This window comes from Trichomycterus rosablanca, chromosome 5 (assembly GCF_030014385.1).
Source record: "Trichomycterus rosablanca isolate fTriRos1 chromosome 5, fTriRos1.hap1, whole genome shotgun sequence".
Taxonomy (NCBI): Eukaryota; Metazoa; Chordata; class Actinopteri; order Siluriformes; family Trichomycteridae; genus Trichomycterus; species Trichomycterus rosablanca.
Genome location: NC_085992.1, coordinates 45,655,239 through 45,662,185, shown reverse-complemented (window position 1 = coordinate 45,662,185; position 6,947 = coordinate 45,655,239).

Sequence of the window (6,947 nt, the reverse complement as noted above, 5' to 3'; positions counted from 1 at the left end):
TAGTTGGTTTAGTAATTAGCTAATTGGCTTTAAGGCCTGAATTGATACCATGTGCCAATAAATGCCCTCGGGTTAAGCCTGCTTTCATTCAACGATTGATTCTCACGCTTAACGTGTAGCAGCATTCGTTAGAGACCCAACAATAAATGAACAGCATTGCTGTTAGTTAATGCATACGAGTTTATTGAGAAATGTGCAAGCTAATTACTGCAATAACAGGACTCTATACACAGTTCCAACTCTCACTATAAAAGACACTTTGAATGCTACCAAATTATGAATCTGGGTCATTTATGAACTGTCTGTTAAGGTAACTCTCTGTCTTCTGTACTTCATTACATTTCTGCATTGATTACTAATAAAATGTGTTCTGATTTACACAATTTAACTCCTTTATTAACACAGCTGTACTGTTTATGCCTTTTATAGAGTCAAATGTGGTGGTGTGTAGATGTGGGGCTGCTTTGCTTCTGAAAGATCTGGATGATTTGTCTTAATGGACTGAACCATTAATTCTGCTCTCTATTAAAAACAAATCATGAAAATGTGATCCTTACATATAGTTTAATATCCTTGCTCTGATGTATGGCTTGCAATTTGATCACAGCGATCCAAAGGCAGTTAATTGGAATGTATGGCCTGGTTTTAGTCCTGACCATGCAGTGTATATTGTGGGCTCTTATAGACCAGGCTGTGTGTCTTTAATCTATTAATACAAACAGTTGTACTGTTCATGCCTTTTATAGAGCAGTCAAATGTGGTGGTAGTGTGTAGATGTGGGGCTGCTTTGCTTCTGCAACACCTGGATGATTTGTCTTAATGGACTGAACCATGAATTCTTACATATTGTTTTAAATCCTTGCCCTGATTAATGCCTTGTATCTTGATCACAGAGATCCAAAGACAGTTATTTACGGCTTGGTTTTAGTCCTGATCATGCAGTGGATAATGTGGGTTCATATAGACCCGGGTGTGTGCCTCTCCAAATTCTATCTAGTCAATGTAAATTGCAGCAGGTGGAGTTTAACACACATCTTAAGGATCATCAAAGCAAACTGGATGAACCTGACCACAATTTGGACTGCCACAGCAAGGGTCTATTCTGATTTTTCATTATTTAACTCTAAAGCAAGTTTTTAGGCGGCACGGTGGCTCAATGGGTAGCACTGTCGCCTCACAGCAAGAAGATCCTGAGTTCGATTCCCAGGTGGGGTGGTCCAGATCCTTTCGGTGTGTAGTTTGCTTGTTCTACCCTTGTCTGTGTGGGTTTCGTCCGGGAACTCCGGTTTCCTCCCACAGTCCAAAGATGTGCAAGTGAGGTGAATTGGAGAAACAAAATTGTCCAAGACTGTTAAACTTGTGAACTAATGATTCTTGTGTAACAAGTAACGTCCTGTCCTGTCGTGAATGTAATCAAAGTGTGTAAAACATGACGTTAAAATCCTAATAAATAAATAACTAAAGCAATTATGAGCAATTAAGTGTAGATCCATAAGTAAAAAATACAATTAAATCTGTAAAAAGTACAATTAAATCTGTTCATAATGAAATCCACAACACAAAGGGTGAAAGTCAAGATGTCTGAATACTTTCTGAATCCACTGTATTTATAGATGACAAAACACCAGCTTGTTTTGAATGTGACAGAGTCTGAGTAAAGAAAATATTACTGAGTCAAGCACAAGCACAAAACGTCAGAGAAGCAGACTCGAGACTTCCAGCCCTACTTGAACCTCGTCACTATCTCTTTTGACAGGTGTATGTGTGTGTGGGAGGCAGCTGATCTTGTGAGCTTATGTGGGCGCAGGGCGAGGCCAGCGTGCGAGCTGGCATAACGTTGTTCGGACATGGCCGGGCGCAGTGCCAGACCACCGCTGCTCCAGTCCGTTTGGGCTCAAGCTGCGAGAACATGGTCCAGTTGGCAGATGGGCACAGCTCAGTGGCAGCCATGGGCAACTGTAACAACGGTCAGATACACACTCTCACTGCTCTTGGCACTGGTGAGGGATGCCAGGTGGCCATTTCTGAGCCAGTTATGTGCATGCTCATTTGTGAATCTGATTGGCCTGTCTTTGTGATTAATGCATAAATGACATTTTCATTTGATTTCACCATCTATGTTGTTACATGTATTGTGATTGAGTGATGGCAGAGTTAAGAATGTTGAGTCAGGACTGTATGGTTAAGGATCCTGTATGAAACATGAATGGGGAGGGGCGTTTGATTTGGAGGAAGCAGCATTGTCATCTGTACATGCCGAGATGATTTGTAAAAACACATGGGTTTACACACGCCTAAAAATATGTGTGCTAGACTGCAGAACTACTCGTTCAGCAAAGTCACTTTGTAGTAATTTCAGATTGTGGGGTATACACTCTAGGAAACTTAGAGTTAAAGGTCTTGCACAAAAGCACATCAGTGGCACTCGGATAGTGGTGTGGATTGAACCAGTGATCTTGTGGTTGCTGGTCTTGTACCACTGAGCTACCACTGACCAACCTCTCTTTTGGAAAGGCTAACCATTGCTATTTTTAAATCTTACTGTAGGTCCCTTTATGCAAAACACCCCTGACATAACCCATCTAAATTCTAAATTATTTTATGACAACTGAATAAACAACTTGGTTTACAGTTGATCAGCAGACTAGATCATTTACCAAAATGATGGTCAGATTGGCTTCCCTTGATAATTGAATTACCATCCTTCTGGTAACCAGCAGCTCAACTTTCTAATCTGCACAGATTTAAAATTCTGTCTTCAAGATTTAGCATCTCATAATTCCAAAAAGCTGTGGCCATGACATAAAGTTCTGATGGATCCCAGGACACTGTGACATTAAAGGAAATGAACAAGCAGACCTGGCAGCAAAGTAAGCTGTAACATCCTTGATCCAACAATGCCCCTACCTGCCATTCAATCTCAGACCAGTTATAAAAGCATACACCACAGCAGTTTAGCAAAAAGAATGGGAAACTTACACCGATCAGCCATAACATTAAAACCACCTCCTTGTTTCTACACTCACTGTCCAATTTATCAGCTCCACTTACCATATAGAAGCACTTTGTAGTTCTACAATTACTGACTGTAGTCCATCTGTTTCTCTGCATTCTTTGTTAGCCCCCGTTCATGCTGTTCTTCAATGATCAGGACTCTCCCAGGACCACTACAGAGCAGGTATTATTTAGGTGGTGGATGATTCTCAGCACTGCAGTGATACTGACATGGTGGTGGTGTGTTAGTGTGTGTTGTGCTGGTATGATCAGACACAGCAGCGCTGCTGGAGTTTTTAAACATTGTGTCCACTCACCTTGTAGATGTAAAGTCAGAGACGATCGCTCATCTATTGCTGCTGTTCGAGTTGGTCATCTTCTAGATCTTAATCAGTGGTCACAGGACGCTGCCCACGGGGCGCTGTTGGCTGGATAGTTTGTTTGTTTTTTAAAAATGTATATAATTTCACATTAACAATGAACCGCTTTGTTCAGCACTCGGCTTGAGCGGTGCGGTAATACGTCATCAAAGTGTGATTATGAGACTAATCTGCATTTTTGTGGAATAACCGTTAGATTCACTCTGGAAGCTCTACATGTATCTGTGTTTAGCTGGATTCATTCTTACTGTTTCACTTTTAAACTTGTGTTATAGCTCAGGGTTCGGAGAAACTCTGAGAATCAGCTTTTTATTTTAGTGTTTTTATATTATATGTGTGTTATTTTCCGTGTAGAAGTGTCAAAAACAACCCCATTATTTTACATGAGCCTAAAATATATGCAAGTCCACGGGACCATGGAACACATTAACAGGTTTCCCATATATTCTTTTGGGAAAAAATACCTTGAAACTCAACGCCAGTTCCAAAACCAATTGACGTTGAGTTTTAAGGTATTAAGGAAATCTTCACCTCAGTACCCCCCTAATTCTTGGAAGCACTCAAAACCCCATAAAAGTTATGAAAAAACAGTTAAACTCTACACCCTCATAAACACTTTAACCACTATATACACACAAGAAAAGAAAGCAAATTAAATAATACAATTAAACAAGCAAACAATCTATCCTTCCGGCTCTACCTGTAATTTAGGATTCTGATCGAGCTGATAATAACTTGCTTTCCTCCTCTTGAACACCCTTGTCTAAACTGGTCAGGTCTTTAGGGACTTGTTGGTGATTCCTCTCTCTCTCTCACACTGAAACCACCCATTGTGCCTCCAGATTGACAGACCCCCCGCTAAGTGTTCTTGTGCTACAGTCTGGGTCTAATTTGCCGAGCGACATCACGGCTCTAGGTGCAGGCCAAGAAGGCGTGTGTCAGGTCAGCTGAGGATGGCAATAGGTGTCACCACACATCCTCTTGGAGCCCAATTTGCAAGCCACACTGTTTGGATTAGTAATCTCAGTCTGTGAATCTCTGGTGCCAATTACTGAGTAAACACACGAGCCGTGGCAGCATTACACCACATCGATCGCCTGATCCTCGGTTTCTGGTGGTTCTTCTATGCTCAAATATATTGAGAGGAGTGTAGAGGAGCCAAAGTTCATGCCTGTGGTATTTCCTCCAGCCTTAATCAGTTACAGAGCTGGATGATTTCTGCCTCTTTCTCTGTATACTGAGGTCAGACTCAAAATTCAGCACTCCTGATTCAGCACTTTTGATGTCTATAAAGCTGTGTGATTCTAAGCATTACATGAAAACGTGAGCAACCAGCTGTAATTAGCTGTATTAGTCACACTAAATATTTTACATACACAGAAATATCAGATGATTGCAGCAATCAGATTTTGGCAATTACATTATTGTCTGAATTACATGCACTCCAGTAATTTATACTGCAGGCCTTAAATTTGACAGGATCCAATGAAAAATTTTATTTCTTAGGTAGCGTGAGAGTGCTGGAGCTGTTATTTATACTATGAGGCCAAAAGTATGTGAACACTTGACTATGAGCTTGCTGTTCATCCCATTCCAAAACCAGTCAATGATATGATGTTACTTACTACTAATTCTCATATATTACGCTTATTACTGACTAACACATTAGAAACATGAAGGAAGAGATACATTCCCTTTGTATGTATTGATACAATTATGTACTGATAAAACATGTATTGATAAAACCATTTATTGTGTTGTGAGGTGTAAGGAGACCAATTTAAATGAAAAGACCCAGTAAAATTGACCAATCATATAATTCCTCATTTCATCTGTCCTCTGCTGCTTGGGGATCCCCGATTTTTTGGGGTGGGTATACTGCTGCTCATGCCTCCTCAGACCGGCACGCAGCCTTTAATGGTACACTTTTCCCCCCAGTCACTCAGCACAGGCGCCTCGATCTGCCAATCAGGGTCCTTACACAGCGTTTGAAGACCCCGCCCACATGGTGCGGGCATCCCTCCCTGCAGTCACTGCCAATTATGCTCGCGCCCAGCTGACCAGTGGCAGAATCTCGGCGCTGGTGTGCTAGCGGAATATCCCGCTGCACCACCTGGGCGCCTCGTTTAATTTCTAAGGTTGAAATTTTGTCTTAATTTTTGTTTCTTTATATTCTTAATAGAACAAGACATTTAAGTTTAAACTCATGTTGAAGAACACAAGCTAAGGTAAGATTTAGTATTTCTTTTCTTTGTATTTTTGCAGTGAAAACAGCATAACCAAATATTAAACTTTTGATTTTGAAGTTAAAGATTTTGATTAAACTTATTTATTTGAAGCAAAATGGCCAGAATAAATGTGATTGTGATGTGTTTGATAAAAACATTGTCAATGTTGATAAAAATACAGCTTTGTAGTATTGGTATGGGTCCTGCCCATGTCTGTGTGGGTTTCCTCTGGGTGCTCCAGTTTCCTCCGACAGTTCAAAGACATCGGAGGAAGTCAGGTACACTGGAGATACTAAATTGCCTTAGATGTGAAGACTGGGGTTTATGATTCATGGTTTGCTCTTGGCTTCTGTTTTACCTAGAAGAATTTTTAAATACATTTCTAGATGCAGCGACCAACTAACTTAACTAACAGGGTTTTTTTTCCCGAAGTTTTCACAAGCTTATTACAGAAGCATGTTGGTTTTTGACTTGTTCAAGGCCTGTGGGCAATCGATATTGTTTTTTTAGCCTCGCTCTTTACACACAGAGATTTCTCCAGATTATCTAAATCTTTTTATAATTTTATGGACTGTTGAACTGTTGACTGATTCCTTGCAACTGTGCACAGAGAAGCATTGCCCTTAAACGATACTGACTCATCCTTGTTCATAAACAACTAAACCTTTCCTTAAAGCTGCTTTTATCCTCAATCGGTGTTAGATGTTTTATTTTAGAGCGCTACTGGTCCCAACTTTTTGAAGTGTGCTGGAAATCTTTTAGAATTGGATGTGTAAATGCATCTAGTGAAGAACAGTTGCTGCTGGTATGAAAGCAGGGTTAAAGTTCCAAATATATAAAGCAGCTACAGTGCAGGCGAGTAGAACTGCTCATAGAAAAATAATAAATCAATGAAAAATGAACAGATGAAAGAACAAAAAGGAAATGACTAAGCGAGAAAACAGAGGAGGAAGAGTGTTGGGGGGGGGGGAAACCAACAAAAATTAATCAGAAAGCTGAGAAAAGTGGAACAGAGCTTCCTACCGCCAATCACTACTTTAAGCAGCTTTCTTCTCAAGGCCAGGTCACGCAAGGTCACGTCAGGATTACGGTTTTGGCAAATAGCAGAGAGCTCCACTCCTACAGCGGAACGAGAGACAGCAGCTCCCCAAAGACTCCGATCTGGCTGTAATAAAGCTGCGGCTGGCTTGAACCTACAAACAAAAAAGCCAACGGCCTATCGATCGCCTCTCCAGCGCCCATGTTGGGAGGTTGCCTCTCTGCACAGACACACTCCCGCCTCAGGTTGTGCAGAGAAAAACTAGCCGCCTGGCTTCCGAACCATATATGACCAACGCCGTTCTTC